The sequence below is a fragment of the Schistocerca cancellata genome, chromosome 7 (genome assembly GCF_023864275.1).
Source record: "Schistocerca cancellata isolate TAMUIC-IGC-003103 chromosome 7, iqSchCanc2.1, whole genome shotgun sequence".
NCBI classification, from domain to species: domain Eukaryota; kingdom Metazoa; phylum Arthropoda; class Insecta; order Orthoptera; family Acrididae; genus Schistocerca; species Schistocerca cancellata.
Window position 1 is genome coordinate 281,126,408 of NC_064632.1, and position 26,687 is coordinate 281,153,094.

Sequence of the window (26,687 nt, forward strand, 5' to 3'; positions counted from 1 at the left end):
GGTGAGCCTTGACGTTTTGAGTCTTTGTGTTTGTAGAGGGTGTGTTGTAGTCCTTGGTGGCGTTCTCTTGTGCTGGATGTTTGTTAGTGAGTTGTTTGACATGAACTGAATGTTCCAGGTTGCTACTGGAAGAATTTGTGCTGGCTTTCTGGTGAGTTACTTTGAATTTGCAAATTGTGGCCGATGGATTCATTTTTATGTGTGCAAATATTAGTGCCATGTGTTTCTTGTAGTTGGAGATTTAATATTATTTTTCTTCAGTTGTGAAGAAGATACAGATATTTATGAGTATTTCATTGCATGCTGCAATGGGTGAAGCTGTTTGTGTATATTAAAATTGGTGATGATGCAGGTTTTCATTAATTTTCGGAATTTCCCTGTTAGTGTTTGGTAATTGTGTTGGATTGTTATTGGTAGGTATCATGGGGTTTGGTGTACCATCATTGGTTAGAATACATTTCTGATATTAGTCATATGAATGTGGTTTGGTTTGTTGTTCTGTGGACTTTGCTTTAAATAGTGAAGGTGAAAGTGTGGTATCTAGGGCTTTGCTTGAGCTATGTGAGTGAAGTGAAATTTGCAACATCATGTTTTAGAATTTTATGTTGGATCCTGCTTTGTTGGAGCTATGTAGGTAAAGTGAAAATTGTGGCATTAAGTTTTTGAGCTGTGTATGAGTTACTGGTATTGTGATCTTCATTTGAGATACACAGGTGACACGAAATTTACAACACCAAAATTTTTCATTTTTGTATTGTTGTGTTAAATTTTGAGGATTTCGTATGCTTGATTCTTAGGCAAATATTTGTTTTGCAGAGATGTCTTTATTGCCAGTGAGTGGAAGAAACCACTATTCCTTTGAAATTGTGATAGTGTATTTATGTCAAGTTGCGACCTCCCCTTCTCTCTTTGCTCCATTTCTTTTGCTGTTCTTTCCTCTTCCTTCTTCGTACCGTGGCTATATCTCAGGGTTTACAATGCAGAAATGTAGTGAGAAGGGGGCACATGTGTGAGGTGATTCACGATATCGTAGCGCTGGGAGGGAGCATCACTTGTGCCTTTGGTTTGAGAAGACTGACGACTGAAGTACGAACTTTTCTCAAAAGAAAAACAGGTATGTGCTCCCTTTTAAAACTATGAATAGCAGTGTGACTAGTACTATCTATCGTTCTACTAAACTGAATGAGCGCAACACCATTTATGAAGTTTAAACCTCAAAAGAAGTTTATTAATACCAATTAACTGAAATAAAAAAAACCTCATGCAATCCAGAAGTCACTCACAGTTAGAGTAATTAGTTTCTGATGCGTTTGTAGTGGGCACTGATACTTAAAATATCGTTTCAATAATTCTATCACTGTCCGTTCATGAGTTGCTAAGCAATGTATCAACAAGCTGACTATGCAATGATTAATATTTGTCGATCCCGACAGCAAATCGCTTCTCGCTTGCATTAAGCATTAAGACGATTACTATGCCGCTCATATAAGTCTTTGATGTTATTATCAAGCTAAGGTCCATAAATTACGGTCGGCATTACTGAATCACACACGTGATGATAACGCCCGATATCCAACCAAGTATCTTGAACATGCGCCGATATTTGAGAGTTTGCGGGCGCTTTGTTTGCACCAAAGCCGGGCCGTGGTTCCCTAGAGTAATTTTTAGATCAACTGCGGGTTGTAAATCTACAATTCTATGCCCATTCATGAAGGTTACAGCAGATCCACAATCGACGACTACTTCATCGCGCACTCGAGCAGCACGGAAGTTTTTGCTTTTTCTTACAAACAGAAAACATATCATGCACAATGCAACAAGGTTATTTGCTATGTCAAAACATATTTATATCTATCTCATTAAAACTCATTACCTATTAGATGTTGCACATAATTAAATTATTTACTCTGTAAATAATTAATAAAATTTAGAAATGAATGACATGTATAAAAAGATCTCAAATTGATATGACATGGGTCACTTATTTAAAGACTTAGAGATCTTCACTGTAGCCTCACAATATATATATTCACTTATGAAATTTGTTATTAACAATCCAAACGAATTCAAAAGTAATAGAAGTGTACATGGCTAAAACACTAGGAGAAAGGAAGATCTTCACTACTCAAGGTTAAATTTAACTTTGGGTCAGAAGGGGGTAAATTATGGTGCCACAAAAGTCTTTGGTCACTTACCTAATAGTATCAAAAGTCTGACAGATAGCCATGTAGCATTTAAAAGAAAATTAAAAGAATTTCTTAATGGCAACTCCTTCCACTCATTAGACGAATTTTTGGATATAGTAAGTGGGTAATTTCCCCAACCCCCACAAAAATATTAAAAATATTAAGTGTCATTTAATATTTTGTGTAATGTAATATCTTGTATAGACACCTTTTATTAACCTGACACATTCCACATCATTACGAAGTGTCGTATTCATGATCTATGGAACAAGTACTAATCTAATCTAATCTAACTAATGGTTTAGACTCCCCTAGACTCACGTGACACAAAGTAGATCTGATTATATAGGACATACTCATGTAATGTTACAAAGTAACATTAGTTATTGTATATATTGTGAAGGTGCTGTTAGAATGATTGATGCCTTGAAGATGCACATATGAAACGACTGTTGTTAAACGCTAGCATCACTATCTCCTGTGATCACTTACAGTATGATGCAAGACGTGATCAGATTAGCTGATTATATGCTTCACCATTTGACAACTTAAATTTGTTCAAATTCAGGAGTTTTTACTCCTATGTACTTCATTTGAGATTTATTTGTACCTCACTGGTGACAGAGTGATGTACTCTACATACAACATTGATGCTACTAATGAGTACATACTTAATTCTGTTCTAATTTGACGTATAGTGATGATATTCTTGTTATGTTTGTTCTTTCTATTTCTGCCAGGTTCTATCAAAAAATATTCAATAATTCATTCAATAAACCTTTGATTTATTTTCAGAAACATGTCGCACATCCAGTACCGCAACAGAATGACTACAGTATTGCACAATCAAGCGTTCTCTGCCACCACCCTATATTTTCTGGGATGGTTACTAAGGGTAGGCCATGGCCAATACCCAAGATCATTATTTTATATTTTACCATCTGTGCCAAATTAATGTGTCTGATTACATATTAATGTTATGTCGCTGTCAATAGTAGTATTATAGATACACTTTAAGAAAATGAAATGGTTTACATTCCACTGTGAAAATCCACTGTCCTAAAATGTTTATTGAAGTGGATGAGACTTGTATCACTTGTGTTGCAGTTACTGTACCAATGAATGTGATTTTTTAGTATGACATGTTAAAAACAATTGCAGTAAAATAAATTTGTTTATTGCAAAAGGAGTTATGATTCTTACATATGTTATATTGTCCCATTTTATGTATGTGTTGTTCATAATCCCTGCTCCCATCCCCATCCAGAGAAAGGAATTACAGAATCATGTTAAATTGTGTGTGTGTTTGTTTGTTTGTTTGGGAAGGGTGGGAGGGGGGGGGGGGTAAAGTGCATGCACTTTTGAGAACAGTTTAATGGTCCATCCACAAATGATTATGGGTCCAAGGATAATATTTTTTGAAGTAGGGATCCTGGGGTAAGGGGATGGGAAGGGTTTCCTGTCCTTGGGGCTATCTTCTTTCACTTCTTCGATCTTAGCAACTGTCTCTACTTTTTCTTTTCTTACTTCTGTATTGAGTACCTAGCTATCTTTTGCTCTTCCCATATGCATACACTTTATTGCTGAAGTCCTTCCCAATTTCCGTGGTTCATTATAACCTTCAACTTACTTCACATAAGTCAACTGAAGAATCAGGATACGGTCACAGGTTCGAATCCTGCCTCGGGCATGGATGTGTGTGATGTCCTTAGGTTGGTTAGGTTTAAGCAATTCTAAGTTCTAGGGGACTGATGACCTCAGAAGTTTAGTCCCATAGTGCTCAGAGCCATTTTTTTTTTTTGCAAACAGTGAAAATACAGATAGAAAAGTTGTGAGAACTGTCAAGGAAAGTATGTGGACATAGAAAAATATGCACACATTCTTGTTTGCTGTGACAGCTCTACATGACATACACTCCTGGAAATTGAAATAAGAACACCGTGAATTCATTGTCCCAGGAAGGGGAAACTTTATTGACAAATTCCTGGGGTCAGATACATCACATGATCACACTGACAGAACCACAGGCACATAGACACAGGCAACAGAGCATGCACAATGTCGGCACTAGTACAGTGTATATCCACCTTTCGCAGCAATACAGGCTGCTATTCTCCCATGGAGACGATCGTAGAGATGCTGGATGTAGTCCTGTGGAACGGCTTGCCATGCCATTTCCACCTGGCGCCTCAGTTGGACAGATCCGGAGATTTTGCTGGCCAGGGTAGTTGACTTACACCTTCTAGAGCTCGTTGGGTGGCACGGGATACATGCGGACGTGCATTTTCCTGTTGGAACAGCAAGTTCCCTTGCCAGTCTAGGAATGGTAGAACGATGGGTTTGATGACGGTTTGGATGTACCGTGCACTATTCAGTGTCCCCTCGACGATCACCAGTGGTGTACGGCCAGTGTAGGAGATCGCTCCCCACACCATGATGCCGGGTGTTGGCCCTGTGTGCCTCGGTCGTATGCAGTCCTGATTGTGGCGCTCACCTGCACGGCGCCAAACACGCATACGACCATCATTGGCACCAAGGCAGAAGCGACTCTCATCGCTGAAGACGACACGTCTCCATTCGTCCCTCCATTCACGCCTGTCGCGACACCACTGGAGGCGGGCTGCACGATGTTGGGGCGTGAGCGGAAGACGGCCTAACGGTGTGAGGGACCGTAGCCCAGCTTCATGGAGACGGTTGCGAATGGTCCTCGCCGATACCCCAGGAGCAACAGTGCCCCTAATTTGCTGCGAAGTGGCGGTGCGGTCCCCTACGGCACTGCGTAGGATCCTACGGTCTTGGCGTGCATCCGTGCGTCGCTGCGGTCCGGTCCCAGGTCGACGGGCACGTGCATCTTCCGCCGACCACTGGCGACAACATCGATGTACTGTGGAGACCTCACGCCCCACGTGTTGAGCAATTTGGCGGTACGTCCACCCGGCCTCCCGCATGCCCACTATACGCCCTCGCTCAAAGTCCATCAACTGCACATACGGTTCACGTCCACGCTGTCGCGGCATGCTACCAGTGTTAAAGACTGCGATGGAGCTCCGTATGCCACGGCAAACTGGCTGACACTGACGGCGGCGGTGCACAAATGCTGCGCAGCTAGCGCCATTCGACGGCCAACACCGCGGTTCCTGGTGTGTCCGCTGTGCCGTGCGTGTGATCATTGCTTGTACAGCCCTCTCGCAGTGTCCGGAGCAAGTATGGTGGGTCTGACACACCGGTGTCAATGTGTTCTTTTTTCCATTTCCAGGAGTGTATATGTAAGTACTAAAAAATATTTAGGTGTGTAAGAACTATTATGATTATTGTTCTTATTGATGATTCTACATCACCTATTTATATATATATATATATATATATATATATATATATATATATATATATATATATATATATATATATAAAATGACCTCATATCACATATGTACATAAGTAGAGTGTATTAAATATTCTAATGACGTGTAGGATAGTGGGACTCTTATAACGCAAGTAAGCATAAAATATATTGAATAATGGATGTAGGCATGATGTATGCAGGAAGCATAGAATTTGTTGCGCAAAGGAGGACTCTAGGATATGAAATGACGTATTAAAGAGTGAGTATGAAGTGTGAAATAGATTTTAATTTTACCAGATAATATTTAATTACGGTGTTCATAAAGATGTATACTGGGGCAATGAACTATGAAGCCTACTGAGGAAGGAGAAGGAGGGCGCACCCAGCATTTATTGGATGAAAAGAGCAGATAGGCAGACCCAAGAGAGGCTGACCTATACTGTGTGAACATGGGCACCAAGAAGGGGATTGACCTGTACCATAGATTAGGAAGTTAAAAGGGGTGTGAGCATTCATAGAGTCAACCCACAGGTAAGGTATAGGTACTGTGCCTAAAAGGCAAAGGGCAGTGTCGTGACAAAAGACATATTCTGCAGAAATTATTCTGGTAAGTTTGAATTCTTTATTCTACTAGCAGTGTCAGGTTGCATGTTTAAGAGTGTCTGAAAGGACACTTTTATTTGCCCAGAGTTCCTCCAGACTACGAGAAACTGTAGATAATGAAATGGGTTGGTACTAAAGAAAGAAAAAGAAAAACGGTAGAGAATGGTAGTGTAAAGAGCAACCATTATTAAGAGTCTGCGACACCTGGAGTTTATGACAGTTTGAGACAGAGTCCTAACGAACCCTAAATATTAGGAAAACTTCTCAGAGTTCCATTAAATATTCGAGTTTGATGTCAACTTAGTGTGAGAGTAGAATGAAGGAAAACTTAGTTAAAGTTTACTCTAAATAAATACAAAGAGCTGTGTTGCAATGTATACTGTTAGAATTATATGTGATTTTATAAATTATCACATGTTCAATTTAAGAGGGATAATACGTAGTGCTTCGAGAATTTCGGAGGAAATTCTAGAATCATCGGCCTTTCACAGTTTCTAACATCCGATATGTTAGATATGAGTAGGAGAAACGAATCAGCTGACTGCGCATAGTTTATTTGTAAGTGCAGGTCAAAAAGAAAGACATGGTGGCTGAATGGCTGCCGACTAGTACTTGCTGTACGGTCCACAGAGTTTCGTATATGGGCAAAGAAGAACAAGAAAAGCTTATGTAGTATTCTGTGCTCTTTAATGTATGTGATGACTGTAAAAAGATTAGTGGACAGTTGAAAGTAGTTTCCTAAGGACACTCTTGAATTGGACTCGTTTTGAGACTAGAGATTCTCGAAATACTCTATGTCTTGGCTATGATCGAAGCGAGACACATGTAAGCTATTTTGAAGAAGTGTAAACGATTCTAATGTTCGAAGAATGAATTAGCTCGCCGAAGTTGTTGTTTATGAATGTTGAAAATATATTGTGATTGAAGTGAAAAGTATTCTACGAGTACACAAATTATTCCAAGAATAGAAAAGTAGTTAGTAATCAAAATATCCACGGGTGTACTGCCGGTCTACAGTGTCCAACGGGCACAATATTTCGGCGATCATACATGTCGCCATTGGCAGGTGAACTGACGGACGGAGCTCCTGTGAACGTGCCGGCACGGAGATCCGTACGCTATGGCTACTCAGAGGGAACCGGGTTCAGTTGCGGCGGCGGCGTATTTAAATACCCTCCGCCCGCGGCGCGTTCCCTTCGCTGTCCGCGCCCCGCGCCACGGTCGCGCGGTGGAACAGATTTCGACGGCGTCTGAGATGACATCGGAGTGATGGCTCTGTCCGCCGTGGTCGTCACAACTATACGTTTGCTCGATTTACTCTTGGTTAACCCAATCACTGGTTTCCCAGCCTTGCTAAGATTATAGCCACAGTCACGGTTTATGAGGTCGTCATTGGTGCGAATTTCGATGGCCTCTCTAACAACGCTGTCCCAGTATCTCGACGTCTGTACCAGAATCCTCACGGGTTCATACTCCATAGCGCGATTTTCCGACAAACAATGTTCAGCGACCGGCGACTTGCTCGGATACATTGGTCGAGTGTGCCTCTGGTGTTCACGGCATCGATCCTCGATGGTACACATCGTCTGACCAATATACGACTTGCCACATTCACACGGAATCTGGTACAAGCCGGCCTTCCTCAAACCGAGTCATCTTTGGCGCTCCCCACCAGTGCACGAGTTTTATTCGGAGGACAAAACACAGTTCCGACCTGGTGTTTCTTCAAAATGCGGGCGATTTTCCCCGAGAGTGCGCCTGTATATGGAATAAACGCAGTGCCTACCTCCTCCCTCGTGATTTCATCCATCTCCATTGGTTGTGCTGTAGGGGTTGGGCGGAGAGCACGTTGAATCTGCCACTCTGAGTACCCATTTTTTCGAAATTCAGTTCTCAGATGTTCCAATTCCTGGGGTAGACTCTCTGCGTCAGCGATAGTGCGCGCCCTATGTACTAGAGTTTTAAGTATCCCATTCCTCTGTGATGGGTGGTGGCAGCTGTCTGCGTGCAAATACAGATCAGTGTGCGTTGTCTTCCGATACACCCCATGACCTAGGGCGCCGCAGCCCTTCTCTTGACCAAGACGTCAAGGAAAGGTAATTTACCCTCCGTTTCAGTCTCCATAGTGAATTTGATGTTGGGGTGTATGGAGTTTAGATGTGTAAGGACGTCGAGGAGTTTATCCATACCATGTGGCCAGATGACGAACGTGTCGTCCACGTAATGGAAAAAGCAAGTAGGTTTCCATTCAGATGACGACAGGGCTTCCTCCTCGAAGTTCTCCATGTACAAATTCGCTACCACCGGTGAGAGTGGACTACCCATGGTGACTCCCTCGTTTGTTCGTAGTATCCTCCAAAAACATATTTCGGCTCCTGTGTATGATCGCCGAAATATTGTGCCCGTTGGACACTAGACTGGCAGTACACCCGTGGATATTTTGATTATCAAATACGCCGGGAGAAACTCAAGAATCACAAGTAGTTAGTAAATTCATTTAACCAGCACCATATTGTCGGAGATTAAGCATTTGGGTAGATCAACATGGCAGATTAACCAGAGAAGAGGATCGGCTACACACAACGGGCAAGTTAACTGAATTGAGAGATGTGTGAGTCTTGGCACCCCAGCACCATACTGTCCCTTGATGTCATCCAGAGAACGTTAGCATACATATAGCTAAAGAAAAAGCCAGAACATTGAATTTATACATGGTACATGTATAGATAAAGAAAATATTATAAGAAAATGGCAAGTAAATAATGTTATGCCTTGGTGTTGTTTCGAAGGTTCCAGTTGTAGCTGGGACTGATCTTTTTCTTTCCAGTATGGTAACCAAACTGGTCAGCCATGGTGTCTCCCAGATGACTCAGTCTTTGATGTCTTTTATTTTCTTCGAAGTTGCTAATATTATGATTTAGTTTTTCCTGCTGTGCCAGGCACCCTTTGTACCGGATTACTTTATCAGTTATCACTGTTTTGTCAATCTTTGCTGTTCAAGTTGATCTGATTCTATCCTCTCAGGTAGTTGGCCAATATCATCTTATTGCTTTTCATGTCAGGGTGATCTTGTGGACGTCCACCTGAGGTGTCTGTGTCTATCGAGTTGTTTAGAGTGCTCTTTAAGATGGGAGGCTATCATGACACCTGTTTGTGCACTGACATGCATCAATCTCGACTCTGCTTGTGGTCACCGGTGGAGGGTTGCTCAGCAGGTGGTAGGCCTCCTTCAGTAAGGGACAGGCTGCTCCCAACTCAGCAGATCATATGCTCCTTGCAACGAAATTATATAGTATAGTATTTCCAATTAAATATATCAATAAGTGTGGCGATTCTCACTGTAAAGTTGAATCCATGTTCACATATAGTAACTTCATTAACAAAGTAGAAATATGTAATTTAAATAGATGTTTTACTTTAACTATTATTTGACAGAACTTTATAAAATCAACACAAGACTGTTTCTGCACCAAAACATGGGAAGTAACATCATTCACAGAAGTTAATGGATTCACTTCTGCTACTGTGTATTGTCTTAACGTTGTCAGACTATGCCCAAATACTGATGATGCATGCTTGAGGAATGTTCATAAAGTACAGTAGAGGACATCATTAAGTGCTTCAAGAATGACTACAGATTTTTGGCGTCTTTGAGGTACATGGACAGGAAGAGAACGTTACAGCAGTGCTCAAAAAATGACTGAATTCCAATCATGGGATGGTAAGTAATGTTGTAAAGTAAGTAGTTTATGATGTGCGTATTTAAGGTAGTTTTATTTTTCCTATCAACAGGTGAAGAAGAGTCCTTGGTACTTTTATTGAGTTTCATCCTTTGTGACCGTTATTCTGGTGCAGTTTTAAACTCTTATTTTAATGTGTATATAAATATTTTTCTTTGTATTAATGCCACGTTCGCTGAAGAATTTGCTTCTATTCTAAATTACAGTCACAAACATACTAATCAATCATGGTTAACATAGTGTCTATTCTTGTTAGCCAATAACAGTACTCACTGAAATTTGTACAGTATTCATAGTATATCTACACACTGTACTGTGATCTTTACAAATGCTGGTATTATTACATGATTTCAGTATGCACTGAGAGTGAAGATGAGCAAAATGTGGAATTGTAATTGTATTAAACATTAGAGTAATGATTGAAATTTTATTACACTGGCATTCATTGCCTAAGTTCAACTTGGTTTGCAGGGACCAAGGGCATAAGGTATATTGCGTTAGAAACACAGCTGACAGAGTACTGCCAAAGTATGTGAATTTTGCATTGACAGATTATCCTGTACAGCTTGCATCCTGTGTTGAAACACGTATCTAATGTTTAATGTTTTTTGTGTAAACATGCTGAAGTCTGCGAGTTATGTTATACACCAAGGGACATGTACAAGACAATTGCACCCTAGTTTTCTTTGGTCAGAATACAATCAAAATTAAACCAAAATTTTCTTGGCCAATGGCCTTGCCACAGTGGTAAAACCAGTTGCTGTCAGATCACTGAAGTTAAGAACTGTTGTAGTACTTGGATGGGTTACCATCCGGGTCTGCTGAGTGCTGTTGGCAAGCGAGGTGCACTCAGCCCTTGTGAGGCCTATTGAGGAGCTGCTTGACTGAGAAGTAGTGACACTTGTCATGAAAGCTGGCAACAGCTGGGAGAGCAGTATGCTGACCATGTGCCCCTCTGTATCCACACCCAGTGATGCCTAACAGCTGAGGATGACCCGGCAGACAGTCAGTACTGTTGGGCCTTCAAGAACTGTTTGGATGGTGTTCTACATCCACCGACTATTTATCAAGTGTTTGTTGATAGTAAATATTGGAAATGAGAATAGATAATTCAAAATAATAAAGATACAGACGCATATTTGATGTACAAATCTCTGAGGATACTACACTGTTAAAAGCACTGGCTGTAACTTACTTGGGAAACTTGGATACATTTTGTTATAAGCCACAGCTTCCATTACATTTTGTAATAAGGCAGAACTTCCATCCATTTGAATCTGCTTACAGTAGTCAAACCTTGGTGCACCTCTGTAATTTTTACCCCACTCACTTCCCTCCAGTACCAAAATGACTTGATGATTCCTTGATGCCTCAAGATGTGTCCTAAGAGTCAGTTCCATCTTTTAGTAAAGTTGTGCCATTAATTTCTCTTCTTACCAGATTTATTCAGTACCGCCTATTTAGTTGTCAGTTTACCCATAGACTCTTCAGCATTCTTCTGTAACACTACATTTCAGATGCTATTTTCTTACAACAATTAATTTTCAGATTCTGTAAATACCTACTTTATCTCCCTAAATGAACACTGACATAACAAGATTGAGCAGGCATTTTGTTGTGATGACTGATCTGTAGTGTAGCCCAAAGACTAAGTTAGAGTGGCTAGGTGACAGTTCTTTTGCATGTGGCCAAGCTGAATGTGGAAGCATCATCTTAAGAGTAAAGTAAACTGTCCCATACCTGTGCAGATAGTATTGTATGGGTGGGTAGAGTAGAAGTGGTGGGGGTTTCGTTGTGTGTGAGCACTACCTGGTAGGGGAATGCAGTTCAACAGATGAAGCCTACTCAAAAGCAGAACTTCTAAGCTACAGTTAGTGAGTCTGCAAAATACCATATGGACAGCTCATCCCAGTACGAGTAATAATATAATTGACTGGAGTGCCTAATAACAAAATCACCCCATTAACAATTAATGCAACCGCTGACAGTGGACTAAACACACTGCTCAGTAGATTTCTGAAGACTAAGATTGGCACTTCTTTGCAACAAAAAGGTAGACATACCTGGCGCTGAGAAAAGTGTGGGTGCCAAGTTATTTGGGGCTAGATGTAACATATTGATTCATAGAGTAACATGATGTCTATGATCATGCCATATTTAGTGCATTTTTTGTTACAAAAATGAACTGCAAGGTAAATTCAGAAAGCACATACAGGATAATAAACAAGTACCTCATGAGTGCATGACATATATTGTACGAAAAATACAAAAAAAGCAGTGGGGGAATGGCATACTGTCATTTCACAACATACAATAAATAGTTCTAATTTATTTCATGATAAATAGTTGAGAAGATGAAACTGGTATTATTCCATGATTTAAGTATATCACTGTTTGTTTACATTCCATGCAATGACTAAAATTTAAGTATTACATAATTTGGTCATCTTTTCATATTTACTGTTACTGCTACAAATGCATAGACAAATCCATGAAAAAGGAAACAATTACATTTCTTTCATAGGACAGTATTACAAATGTTCAATTTTATCAGTAAGAAATTGCAAAAAACAAATACACAGAATCTGGGTGAAACTCATGCCATGGATGAAGTCACTGTATGCGAGTCTAGCAGAACAAGAAACGAACAGTGATATTTTTTATGGCTGGTTCTGAGCAAATTACTTTGCTGGGAGCATCAATGCAATCAAGAAGTTAGCTGCTGTTGTATGTAAGCAACCTCCTTCTAAGAGAAGACTATGTATAAAGTGAGGACAATGAAGTGCTGCTGCCTAAGAATCCACCTTTATCCCTTTGTGGTGATGATTCATGATTATTCTTATATATAAATGCCAGTTCATTAAAAAATAACATTGGTAATCTCAGTATTCTGTTAGGTGTAAACAAGAGGACTACACTATGCGCTAATAAACACTGACTCACTGAAGATAAGCTACAACTGTATTTATCACGAGGGGATCGGCCTCTGATGTGTCAGTCCTGGCATACTATGGCAGATAGAGCTGACATCCTCCACTTGCTCTAATTACACCCCAACTACTACCAATAATTTTTTCTCTCCTTTTTGTCTCTGGGCGTCTTTTGGTTCTGATTTTCAGTAATATTCGTATGTGGTGTTGGCATAAATCTGCCCATTTGTTATTTAGTGCAGCTTTCATTGTTACACTTGCAGTCTCAGTATCTTGTAGCACTACATGGGTAATCGTCCTAGTAGCCCATGTAATCTTTAAGCAACAATCTTGTCGGGATGTCCATTAAAGCCAGATATACTTTGTGTCACGTGAGAGTAGGAGAGTCAAAACAGGTAGTAACACTTGACGTCATCTCAAGTCGAGATTTTTTTGTAGTGCAATCTTTGCTGAGCAATTGACACTGTATAAGAATCGATAGGTAATGAGTTTTTATAACATAGCAGATAACAAAGCTGCATTATGTGTGAGTTTTCTTTTCTTTGAAAAAGATAATAACTTCTGAGTTGCTCGAGTGCGCGGACAAATTGTAATCGAGTGTGGGTCCTCTTTAATTTTAAAGAATTGACCCAAAACTGATAATCCATAATCTAGAGTTGGTTTGGAAAATATTCTAGAGAGCCACAGCCAAACTTTGTTATAAACAGATCATGCGCGGACTTTGAAATAATGGCTTGAAATTTGAGATACGCGGTAGGCTATCGCGCGTTATGGTCGCGTGAAGGGTTATTTGATACTACCTGTAATTTCTTGACATTAACTTGGTAATAATTATTAAAGAATTATTGGAGGTTATAGTAATTGTTCTTGGTGCTTACAGTAAATGGGGTTTGATTTACTGTTTGAATACGAAATATTTTAATCACAGAATAGTCAATTGATTGATATGTTGGTTAGCCACCAATAAACAGATTGTAATGGAATTACCAGAATGATCATTTCAATCATTGGTGACCACTACACGCACACCAGAAAACTAACTACTCTTGTTGTGAATGACATTTGGAACGGATGAGTTTTGTTTCAGCTCCTTGGGGTCAATAAACTTCATCCAAAGTTGGAACTTTATAAACTGTGTCATGTCCCTTGAATTTAGTAGATCGATAAAAATTATAGTCTACACTACAATTTTCACCGTTTGAAAAAGAGAGCACTTACCTTTTTAGAGAAATGTTTCAGCTTTAGTTATCAATCTTTCCAAAACGGAGATAAGGGTGACATTTACACATAGCACTATGTCATCCTGATCATCCACATTTGTGCCGCCTTCTCCCTCCCTTTTGTCGAAAACCCTGAGATATAGCCACGGTACGACGAAGGAAGACGGAAGAGGGTTTGGACAGCCGAGGTGAACAGAAGAAAACGACGACAACAGAACAAGAGAGAGAAAGAAGGAGAGGGGAGATCACATATGGCGCCCAATTTGGGCCATGAGTATGTTGCAGCGTAGGAGACATCTGGCCGTAACGTCTAACTTCGCACAGACTGACCAAATAAGTACGCGGTACTGAAATGTGAGACCCGCAGGTGTGAGTAGAGTAGTGAATTGAAACCAATTATTGTATTCTTTTGCTGAGTGTTGTCACGACTTTGGTTGCAGCAGTGTGTTGGGACATTTAATTTGTGAAAATTCTTACTTGAGGAAAAAGAGACCTGAATAAGAGTGGGGAAAAATATGGACGTAGGGAGTAGTGATAATGAAACAGAACCTGAGCCTCAGGGTGAGTCATTTCAGGAATAAAATGTGGGACAGACATTGGATGACCTAAGAGAGGGGAGCCATTAAATATCAGATGTGGGAGAGATAGAATCACAAGCACTGGGTGTGGGTGAAAGTGATGTGCATGATACTGAAACAGATAGGGAGATAGGTGCCACAGCCGGTGACCCAAATGAAGTAAAGGTGATAACGGACAGGGATGCCAAGATAATGGATTTGTTGGTGGCACTAAACACAGTCATGACATCACTGAAAACAGACATAAGTTCATTGAAAATGGATGTGGGTTCACTGAACACAGACACGGGTTCACTGAAAATAGAAATGGGTTCCCTAAATGAGAAGTTTGAGAAATTACAACTTAACTGAGAAGGATGATTAAATGCTAAGTTCGAAGAATTTAAACAAAGGTATCTAAGGATGTCAGTGATTTATATTTTGAACTTGTGGGAAAAATCAGTGAAGTAGACAATAAATGTGATATTATTTCACAAGGGCATGTCGATTTATCAAACAGAGTCGGCAATTGCGAAAGTAGTTGTCTGAAAACCGGTGTGCAGATCGAGAACCTGTCAGCAAAAATGATAGATTTCGAAAAAGATACGTGTAAGGGTATTTAAAATTATTTACAGGAACAAACTTCAAAATTGGAGGAAGATCTTAACGAATGGATTGTGGTTAAAAATAACGAAGTTGAGGAGAAATTTAATAACGCCCTTGACGTGAAACGATCTGAGCTTATCGAAAGGAAACAGTCGGAACACGACGAACTTGTCAAATTGTTTACTGATGAATTTCAGGAAATTAAAGAAAGAGTAATTGAAGAATTGAATAATTGCCGAAGGGACAAAAGGACACTAATTTTAAAATTCCCGAATTAGGTCGGAGGTCATCACAAAATGTTTTGGTTGACGATAATCATTCAGTGGACAAATCGAAAAACGGTAGACACTGTAGTGAGAGTAAATGTAACTACGGTGCCAGGTACCTGACAGATTCTATGAAGGTTACGAGAATGAACATGATCCGTTTGTACAGAGAGGGTATCTATCGTCTCTAAAAGTTGAAATGAGCATATTTAATAGCAGGCATTTTACGACATTTTCATCAGAAAAGAACAACATCCATCCAAAAATTTTCATAACTAACTTCAAGCGTATTTTTCCATATAGTTGGTTGGAACAAGATAAGCTTCAGGTCATCGTATCCAAACTCACAGGTGAAGCAGCGGTGTGGACTGCAGAAGCAAGCAAGAACTGTAGTACTTGCGCAGAATTTGAGCAGCTTTTCTTGTCAAAATACTGGTCCAAGAGCAAATAGGAACGGTTGCATAAGGAAGTGTACCAACCCGAATATTATATCAGTAAGCGAAGCTCACTGCGACAGTATTTCGATAAATACATTAACAAAAGGAGATATTGGAATGGGCCTATCTCACATCGGGAAGTAATACGCATTCTAAAGGGTAGGTTGCCAATTCATATTCGCAAAAAACTGATAAATGTTCCTGATTGTGATGTGGAACAACTTTTGTCTGTAGTTGATTCTGTTGATATGATTTTGGAAGATGCCAAATGATTTTGGAAGATGCCAAAGTTTAGAATAATAATCAATGTCTGCTACACAGCATAATGATGTGCGTATTAATAATCGTGGTGATGGTTGTAATGACGACACCAAAGATAGGAATGCTAAGCCTACACTAAGAGAAAGAAAGTAAACGACGTCTTATGGCTATCATAAAACTAACAATGAAAGAGATCAATATAACCGTGATGCTTATTATACTAAGAAAACCTATGGGAATAATGGTAATTGCATAAATTATATCAATACGGGAAAGCAGACGTGATACATATCCGGAAGAAGATCCTGATAGGATACAACCGTGGGCAGATCATCTGCAAGGAGCCGCACCAGCATCACAACCGCAAGGACCGATCCCAATGAATGACAGACCACCGGAATCATGGAGGGAACCAATACCGATCTCTGAACACAGCATTCATATAACTGAAGTTCATGAACCGCCAATGAACACATCTAGCGAAAGGTTAAACTAAACCTGGTCTCCAAAAGCCTTCCTAGGATGACTGGGGATGAAAAGGAGGTCAGGCATCATTTTTCAACAAATGTATTAAGATATAATAATGATTTGGACTTAAGGGAAGAGTTAAGTGAAGAAGTGCCGAACATTTCCAAAATACGTGGGCTAATTTTACAGACTATGGTGCAAGCAGTAATAAATGGCATTTATATTGAAATCTTGATCGACACAGGCGCAACCATTAGTGTAATGACACTAGATTGTTATAAACAGATCAACCAAGAAGGGAGAGTGTTAACGTTTACTGTTACTGGACGCACTGTATCCGACGCATTTGGTGCAATAGCGCAGAGAGTCTCAAAACAGGCACGAGTCGACATTATAATGCGGGGGGCTACTATAGAAAGTGCCTTCATGATCGTTTCGAAAATGGCTGTGCCTTGTGTTTGGGGTCTTGATTTTTTCTGTGGAGCTGGAGGAGTAATTAATTTAAGGGAAGGAACGTGTACGTTACACTCCGGAAGCGAGGTTATAACAATTCCTATGATGTATTAAGTATGATATAGCAAATGAAATTTATTTTATGGAATCTTCTGAAGGACGAGATAGATCAAGACACAATACGAGACAAAGTCTCTGAATCCGAATATCTGACGTCAGATCAGAGGGAAGACTTACTCTGTTTGTTGACTAATTATGCACTAGTATTTATTAAACATCCAGGAATCATCAAGGAGTTCGAGTTTGATATTCAAACATGTCCTCATGAAGCTTTTTGTCACACTTCATACTCTGTTCTGTGGTCTAAGAGAGAGGCAGTAAGAAAAGAAATCACTAAGATGTTAGAGTGGGGAATAATAGTGCACTCTAATTCTCCATATTCGAGCCCTCTCTTGGCTGCCTTAAAGTCAGATGGTGATGTAAGACTGGTTCTTGATGTCAGGGAAATTAACAAAATTATTGTTCCGGCGCAAACGAGACCAGAGAACTTGCAAGAACGTATGCAGAAGTTTAACGGTGCTCGCTTTTTGACATCCCTGGATATGAGGAGTTCATATTGGCAGACGAGAATATCACCTGAATTACGGAAGTACACTGCTTTTATCTTTCTTGGGAGAAGCTGTCTACTTGACAGAGTTACCGAGTATGTAGACAACCTTTCGATCGCGACTACGACTTATGAGGAGTATCTCGATTTATTAGAGAAAGTATTCATGAAGTTCTCAGAGTACAGAGTGACAGTGAATCTGACAAGTTTCTTGTACACATAATTACGCTGGACGGAATTATGCCCGACCCCAAGTAGATGAATGCCATCAAAGAGCATCTGTATACTCGGAGTAAAAAGGAATTAAAGTATTTTTTGGGCCTCGATTCATTTTTCCACTATTTCTGCATGACCAATAACTAGCCAAGACTGTTAATTACAACTATTACGAAAGAACGTTACTTGGAAATGGATCCAGGAATGCAGCCAAGCATTTGATAAAAACCGGTATGCTTTGACTAATGCACAACTTCTGCACCATCTCAAATTTGAACAAGACTTTTGTATTGCAACGGATGCCTTAGAAACAGGCTTAGGGCCACATTGTTCCAAATAGATGATCTCCATGAACTGAACACCATTAAAATTATAGGGTTTGCAAACAGAACACTATCTAAATGCAAGAGAGCATACTGTATCATGGAATTAGAGGTTTTAGCTGTAATTTGGACACTCAAGAAGTTCAGGCATTTTGTTAATGAGAAGAGGATTACAATATACTGTGATCATAATGCTTTATCCTATATCTTGACGGGTTGAATGATTCATTCAAGGTTAACCCAATGGGCCCTGTTGTTATAAGAATACAACATTTCGGTGCAATACATAAGGGGAAAAGACATTGTAATTTCTTGTTCTTTATCTCTATTACCCAAAGGGAGAGCAAATGAAGAAGATGATGAACTATCTTTAAATTTTAAAATAATAGATGTATCAGTAAATTACTGTGAAGGACAAGTTTCAGAACGGTATCGAAAGCTGTCAAAGTTGCAAGGAAAAGACCCACGTTGGAAGACTATTAAGGGTAAAGTAAATATAAAAATCCTACTAATGCTAAATATCAATATATTTTACAATCTGAGGTATTATTTAGGAAAGAAAGCAACAATGATGGCTTGAAAGGGTCGTCCCAAAAGATTATATAGAACCATTACTTTGGTATACTCATCTGAAGTGGGGACACTTTGGGCCTTCTAAATGCAAAGCTAAGTTGGGTCAATATTGCTATTATCTGAACCTAGAATGGCTAGCGAATAATATTCAGAACAAATTCAAAATATGTCAAAAGAACAAACGCATAAACTATTGCAGAAGGATTGAGCTACATCTCATAAAGCCTCACCAACCTTTAACGCAAATAGCTTGCGATGTGTTTGGTCCATGTCCGACTGCACGAGGGAGGTTGAAGTACATACTGGCCTGTTACATTTCTTCAAAATACACTCCTGGAAATGGAAAAAAGAACACATTGACACCGGTGTGTCAGACCCACCATACTTGCTCCGGACACTGCGAGAGGGCTGTACAAGCAATGATCACACGCACGGCACAGCGGACACACCAGGAACCGCGGTGTTGGCCGTCGAATGGCGCTAGCTGCGCAGCATTTGTGCACCGCCGCCGTCAGTGTCAGCCAGTTTGCCGTGGCATACGGAGCTCCATCGCAGTCTTTAACACTGGTAGCATGCCGCGACAGCGTGGACGTGAACCGTATGTGCAGTTGATGGACTTTGAGCGAGGGCGTATAGTGGGCATGCGGGAGGCCGGGTGGACGTACCGCCAAATTGCTCAACACGTGGGGCGTGAGGTCTCCACAGTACATCGATGTTGTCGCCAGTGGTCGGCGGAAGGTGCACATGCCCGTCGACCTGGGACCGGACCGCAGCGACGCACGGATGCACGCCAAGACCGTAGGATCCTACGCAGTGCCGTAGGGGACCGCACCGCCACTTCGCAGCAAATTAGGGACACTGTTGCTCCTGGGGTATTGGCGAGGACCATTCGCAACCGTCTCCATGAAGCTGGGCTACGGTCCCGCACACCGTTAGGCAGTCTTCCGCTCACGCCCCAACATCGTGCAGCCCGCCTCCAGTGGTGTCGCGACAGGCGTGAATGGAGGGACGTATGGAGACGTGTCGTCTTCAGCGATGAGAGTCGCTTCTGCCTTGGTGCCAATGATGGTCGTATGCGTGTTTGGCGCCGTGCAGGTGAGCGCCACAATCAGGACTGCATACGACCGAGGCACACAGGGCCAACACCCAGCATCATGGTGTGGGGAGCGATCTCCTACACTGGCCGTACACCACTGGTGATCGTCGAGGGGACACTGAATAGTGCACGGTACATCCAAACCATCATCGAACCCATCGTTCTACCATTCCTAGACCGGCAAGGGAACTTGCTGTTCCAACAGGAAAATGCACGTCCGCATGTATCCCGTGCCACCCAACGAGCTCTAGAAGGTGTAAGTCAACTACCCTGGCCAGCAAGATCTCCGGATCTGTCCCCCATTGAGCATGTTTGGGACTGGATGAAGCGTCGTCTCACGCGGTCTGCACGTCCAGCGCACGAACGCTGGTCCAACTGAGGCGCCAGGTGGAAATGGCATGGCAAGCCGTTCCACAGGACTACATCCAGCATCTCTACGATCGTCTCCATGGGAGAATAGCAGCCTGTATTGCTGCGAAAGGTGGATATACACTGTACTAGTGCCGACATTGTGCATGCTCTGTTGCCTGTGTCTATGTGCCTGTGGTTCTGTCAGTGTGATCATGTGATGTATCTGACCCCAGGAATTTGTCAATAAAGTTTCCCCTTCCTGGGACAATGAATTCACGGTGTTCTTATTTCAATTTCCAGGAGTGTATGTCAAATTATATTCTTTGCGGAGTCTAATTGTCCAGACAATGTTAAGGAAGTTCATCGTCAACTTCATTACTGACTATGGAAAACCAAAGATGATTCTAACTGATAATGCAGCATATTATACTAGTGGATTGTGGAAAAGGACTATGAAGGAACACAATATCAAACATATATACATATCACGGTTCTATCCTAGTGGGAATCTGATCGCGAGACTATTTCAGGAATTAAACCGATTACTGCGTGTGCATATACCGCAATGACACTACCAGTGGATTGATTGGTTGCTAGAATTCGAAAGGATCTACAGTGACCTGCCACATGGTTCTACTGGATATTCACTGAATCAAATAATGTATGGAAGAAACGAATCTCAAGACTGGTTTGGGAATTGGCCCAGAATTCAAGAAGATAATCATACGCAAGAGGACATTCTGCAAAAAGTTTATGAGAACCTCCAGCATCAGGCTAAACTACAGAAAGCAAAGTTTGACAAAAGTGTAAAGAAAGTAACCACATATACAGTTGGTGAGAAAATACTAATACGAAATCATCCAAAACCATCAAGCAAGAAGAAACTTAACAAAAAGTGGCAGTATTTACATACAGGGCCATACAAGATAATGCAGATACCACATGAAGGGAGTTAAGCAGATTGTGACTCAGATACCATAAAGGGACTCTTTTCACCATAAAGAAATTAGGAGACAGACAGTAATATGGAAATAAACTGCAAGAAAGAAGCATAAAGAAGGAATTTGATACTGGGACACCATTAGTGGAATGGAGCCACATGAGTAGGGCAAAAGCATATCATGAATGCTATGGTATATTAGTAGTATACAGTTAAGAAGAGTATTTTTTAACTGTTATTAAATAGTATATGTACATAGAAGAAAGCATTTGTGATGTGTTGGCAAATGTGCCAACACCTTGTAGATAGAGGAGGCCGAAATGCACGCTATAATCTAACGCAGACGGGCGTGAGGTCTGAAACAGGATACGTTATGAATGCTATGAAGAAAAGTACGTAGCTGCGGTTATACTTAACTTTAATCCATCATTTGTATACAGCATTCTTGATGATACAAGTGAGACTCTCTATAGAAATGGTTAATGGCGCCTTGCTAGGTCGTAGCCATGGACTTAGCTGAAGGCTATTCTAACTGTCTCTCGGCAATTGAGAGAAAGGCTTCGTCAGTGTAGTCGCTAGCAAAGTCGTCGTACAACTGAGGACGAGTGCTAGTACGTCTCTCTAGACCTGCCGTGTGGTGGCGCTCGGTCTGCAATTACTGACAGTGGCGACACGCGGGTCCGACATGTACTAACGGACCGCGGCCGATTTCAAGCTACCACCTAGCAAGTGTGGTGTCTGGCGGTGACACCACAATTTGTATATATATGTTGGAAGGAGACGGAATGAAGAAAGTCAGCAAAAACGGTATCCAAATTGAAAAAGTAATTGGATAACAGATTCTGTGTTAAGAAGAGAGGAAATGCTGATGAATTTCAAGAGTGTTATTCAGAGGAATGAAGAATTGATTTAAAATCTCTAAGTATTAGTCTTACATTTTTATACATTATGAAGAATGTGTTATTAATAATAGTATTAAGATGAAAAATAATTCCATATTTGTGTGTAGTGGTTATAAAGAGAAAAAGGACAGGGATATAAGAAGGAACATCTGTATAGAAAAGGGAAAGGAGATCATCATCGATGAGAAGATGACCTGCAAAATATCACATGGGAGAATTCATTGACAACTACAGTGAATCTGGACACGAAATACATTAAGATACTTTTATGGCTGTTATCGTAAAATAATCATCAGTAAGGTGCGAAATGGGAGGACGAGTTTTGTGTGAACACAAGAATGATAGAAATACTGGAATGGTCACCAAAGTAATTTAGAACAGTGGAAGGTAAAGTGCGGAAATGCATTAATAACGAGCATATCTTTTATTGAATTCATTTCGGAAATCATTCGTTGTATAATTTTAAAGGAAAATTAGAACAGATTATTTTAACACATGCAACGACTTGTTCATAAACATGAAGTGTCAAAGTTCCAATGCTGACACCAAAAAGAGTAAGAAGACGCACTATTGGGAAACAGAGATCACCCTATCAGCCAAACTATTAGATAACCCGTCATTATAAGCAGCCTGTTTAAAATTTGGAATCGCCGATCGACGTACATCAGTACTGGGATCTTCGAACGATGAAGAGCCAAAGACGATGACTGAGCTGTCTTTAGCAGCCTGAACAGCCGCTGCCTTGGTCATTTTATCCATGAGAACTGGCTGCAATCCCTGCTTTGTGCAGTCAGTTAAAAAAGGGCTTCTCAACTAACAGTGTTGTGAAATTAGTGCAGTGAATGAAAGTGTGATATTTTGTTATGAAAACGTACCTAAAAATTTGGACAGATCTCATGACATTTGTGGTTTATTTAATGGGCAAACCCTGTTACGCCCCACATTTTAACATCACTTTAAAGATCGATGTACAGTGTCCATAACTTGGGGTATGAGTCTGGAAATGACTGGTTCAAAAACAACAGTACACAACATCGCTCAGAGAAACCTCCAACATCTATGACCTCTTCAAAGATATTAAGGTTTGGGGGGCAGTGTAGCATTACATGAGTAATCGTAATAGTAGCCCACGAAATCTTCAAGCAATAATCTTGTCGGGATGTCCATTAAAACCAGATATACTTTGTGTCACGTGAGAGTAGGAGAGTCAAAACAGGTAGTAACACATGACATCATCTCAAGTCGAGATTTTTTTGTAGTGCAATCTTTGCTGAGCGATTGACACTGTATAAGAATCAATAGGTAATGAGTTTTTTTAAGTAGCAGATAACAATGCTGCGTTATCTTTGAAAAAGATATAAGTTCTGAGTTGCTCAAGTGCGCGGACAAGTTGTAATCGAGTGTGGGTCCTTTTTAATTTTAAAGAATTGACCTAAAACTGATAATCCATAATCTCGAGTTGGTTTGGAAAACATTCTAGAGATCCACGACTAAACTTTGTTACAAACAGATCGCGCCGGACTTTGAAATAACGGCGTGAATTTTGAGATACGCGGTAGGCTATCGCGCGTTATGGTCGCATGAAGATATAATTGATACTACCCATAATTTCTTGACATTAACTTGGTAATAATTATTAAAGAATTATTGGAGGTTTTAGTAATCGTTCTTGCTGCTTACAGTAAATGGGGTTTGATTTATTGTTTGAATACGACATATATTAATCAAAAAATAGTTGGAACTTTATAAACTGTGTCGTTTACCTTCAATTTAGTAGATCCATAAAATTATAGTCTACACTACAATTTTCACCTTTTTAAAAAGAGAGCACTTAACTTTTTAGAGAAATGTTTCAGCTTTAGTCATCAATCTTCCCAAATGGGGGATAAGGGTGACACACATAGCACCATATCATCCTGATCAACCACATACGTACCACCTTCTCCCTCCCTTTTGTCGAAAACCCTGAGATATAGCTGTGGTACGACAAAGGAAGAAGGAAAAAAATTTGGACAGCCGAAGAGAACAGAAGAAAACGACGATAAGAGAGCAAGAGAGAGAAAGAAGGAGAGGGGAGGTCACAATCTGAGAGCAAACAAAAATAGTTTTGTTTAAAAGTTATGCCTGATTAAAAATTTTACTATAGAAAAAAGCAGTGAAAATACTTTGAGCTAATAAATAGATTTGGTGACAATCATACTACTCATTGTAAAGACTAGCATTCCAACTTTTCATTAACACAGCTAAAAGTTTGTGGAAAAAATTAACTTACAAGATAATTATCATTAAAGTTCAGAAGAAGACATATTTTACGTTGCAGATTTTGACTGCTGTGCTTCTGTTACTCCAGTTTTTATGCACAAGGTGGCTTACTTCATTAACTGATTGAACCATTAGTTATGAATTTTGCATACTCTACTGTGATGTTCAGTATTGAGCTTGTATGCATAAACAGATTAGTGCCAATCCAGATGCATTAAACTGATTCCTCATAGTTTTCCAAACTTCTAGATCAATATACGTTTTACAAACTAAATTTTTATTAATTATGATAGTCTGTCCTGAGTAGTCATACAACAACTGGACCTTGAAGACAATATATGAAAAATTGAAACCAAAATTGTGGTGGTGTGTACATTTTTGGGCAAAACTATCCTGAACTCATTAAGATTTTCAGCTCTGTGATTTCAAGACTGATGGGCTACTGAAGAGGCATCATAGAAGAGAATACAAAAATCAGGTTGGTGGGCTTACAGTACTTGTGCAATACAGTGTCCTTAGTGTGGGTGATACAAGCATAGAAAATGCAATGGAAGCAGGTGCACTGTTACAGCCCATATTAAAAATCGTAACTAAATTTTTGTACTGTATGCCAGACACTAATATTGAGGCATTTGCAAAGTCTTGGAGAAATAGGACAGGTTATATATTCTTGCAGGCAAAAAGGAATACAGACGTCTCAAAAATGATATCGACAGGAAGTGCAAAATGGCTAAGCAGGGATGGCTAGAGGACAAATGTAAGGATGTAGAGGCTTGTCTCACTAGGGGTAAGATAGATACTGCCTACAGGAAAATTAAAGAGACCTTTGGAGAGAAGAGAACCACTTGTATGAATATCAAGAGCTCAGATGGCAACCCAGTTCTAAGCAAAGAAGGGAAGGCAGAAAGGTGGAAGGAGTATATAGAGGGTTTATACAAGGGCGATGTACTTGAGGACAATTTTATGGAAATGGAAGAGGATGTAGATGAAGACGAAATGGGAGATACGATACTGCGTGAAGAGTTTGACAGAGCACTGAAAGACCTGAGTCGAAACAAGGCCCCCGGAGTAGACAACATTCCAGTAGAACTACTGACGGCCTTGGGAGAGCCAGTCCTGACAAAACTCTACCATCTGGTGAGCAAGATGTATGAAACAGGCGAAATACCCTCAGACTTCAAGAAGAATGTAATAATTCCAATCCCAAAGAAAGCAGGTGTTGACAGATGTGAAAATTACCGAACTATCAGTTTAATAAGTCACAGCTGCAAAATACTAACGCGAATTCTTTACAGACGAATGGAAAAACTGGTAGAAGCCGACCTCGGGGAAGATCAGTTTGGATTCCGTAGAAATGTTGGAACACGTGAGGCAATACTGACCTTACGACTTATCTTGGAAGAAAGATTAAGAAAAGGCAAACCTACGTTTCTAGCATTTGTAGACTTAGAGAAAGCTTTTGACAATGTTAACTGGAATACTCTCTTTCAAATTCTGAAGGTGGCAGGGGTAAAATACAGGGAGCGAAAGGCTATTTACAGTTTGTACAGAAACCAGATGGCAGTTATAAGAGTCGAGGGGCACGAAAGGGAAGCAGTGGTTGGGAAAGGAGTAAGACAGGGTTGTAGCCTCTCCCCGATGTTATTCAATCTGTATATTGAGCAAGCAGTAAAGGAAACAAAAGAAAAATTCGGAGTAGGTATTAAAATTCATGGAGAAGAAGTAAAAACTTTGAGGTTCGCCGATGACATTGTAATTCTGTCAGAGACAGCAAAGGACTTGGAAGAGCAGTTGAACGGAATGGACAGTGTCTTGAAAGGAGGATATAAGATGAACATCAACAAAAGCAAAACGAGGATAATGGAATGTAGTCAAATTAAATCGGGCGATGGTGAGGGAATTAGATTAGGAAATGAGACACTTAAAGTAGTAAAGGAGTTTTGCTATTTAGGGAGTAAAATAACCGATGATGGTCGAAGTAGAGAGGATATAAAATGTAGACTGGCAATGGCAAGGAAAGCGTTTCTCAAGAAGAGGAATTTGTTAACATCGAGTATAGATTTAAGTGTCAGGAAGTCGTTTCTGAAAGTATTTGTATGGAGTGTAGCCATGTATGGAAGTGAAACATGGACGATAACTAGTTTGGACAAGAAGAGAATAGAAGCTTTCGAAATGTGGTGCTACAGAAGAATGCTGAAGATAAGGTGGGTAGATCACGTAACTAATGAGGAGGTATTGAATAGGATTGGGGAGAAGAGAAGTTTGTGGCACAACTTGACTAGAAGAAGGGCTCGGTTGGTAGGACATGTTTTGAGGCATCAAGGGATCACAAATTTAGCATTGGAGG